At 35.0% G+C, this 882-nt stretch overlaps 1 protein-coding gene across 1 annotated transcript in view; it reads right to left on the bottom strand.

Moving 5' to 3' along the window:
* The window catches only part of ryr3 (ryanodine receptor 3), a gene marked incomplete at its 5' end in the record, with an annotated part of 93,962 nt that overhangs the window by 92,424 nt on the left and 656 nt on the right, over positions 1-882 (bottom strand). The window lies entirely within an intron of this gene.

Genomic DNA, 882 nt, shown 5'->3' with positions numbered 1-882 from the left:
GGGGGGGGGATTCCTCCTTATCACTAAGGCACCCATTTTGAGATTGTTTTTTATCTAAGTAGTTGTACTTTGCATTACAGGGTCTGAGCAGAGTGTGCACTTTCTAATTCATCCCCATTATTTCACAGAAAAGCTCATCTCAATAAAAGCAAGTGGGAGGGACAGAGAGGATAAACAGATGGGTTTTAGTGAAAGAAATCACAAGTGTTTTTTTTTTTAATTACACACAAAAGAGAAAAAAACTGGACTGCAACATTTCTTTTGTGCATCTATTTAACTGCAGGAGAGACATTATTTTCAAAAGAGGATAGATCCCAATTTAATTGCGATCCAATTACTGGAGAATTTCTTTAGAGGGGACACAGGACAGGAAAACAGAGATTTCTGTTTTCAGAAACAACTGATTGAGAACATGTCTAGTCTAGTCACAAAATTAAATATGAATATTCATATCTGGGACAATTGCAAGACTTTAAGTAAGCTGCACTCAGTTAATTACATTTCAGTGTCTCTGCTGAATATAAATCCCCATTCCATCATAAGCAGCTGTCCTCTATCATCCTGTTGGGTGTCTACTAACTCAGTGATTCACAACTGATTAAAATAGTTAGCTAAAAGTAAATAGGGCAAATAGTTCAAAACATTGGTTGAAATGGTTAGATGAATGGTTGAAATAGCTTAAAGTAAGCAGTTGAAATGGTTAGCTGAGAGTGAGGATAAGCCTAAACAATTCACATTGGGCTGTAGGTTACAAAAATGCAAAAAAATGTTGGGAACCACTGCACAAACACATAAAAATTTAAAGAAAGAAAAATCAAGACGTTCCCTAACATAAAGGTAATAAAGTATAACTAAAACCCCATAAATAATATAGTGTGTGAT

This window comes from Morone saxatilis, unplaced genomic scaffold, assembly GCF_004916995.1.
Source record: "Morone saxatilis isolate NCDOM2014 unplaced genomic scaffold, NCSU_SB_2.0 Contig7, whole genome shotgun sequence".
Classification (NCBI taxonomy): domain Eukaryota; kingdom Metazoa; phylum Chordata; class Actinopteri; family Moronidae; genus Morone; species Morone saxatilis.
The sequence above is the reverse complement of the archived record's forward strand: the minus strand, read 5'-3'. Positions and strand labels throughout refer to the sequence as shown.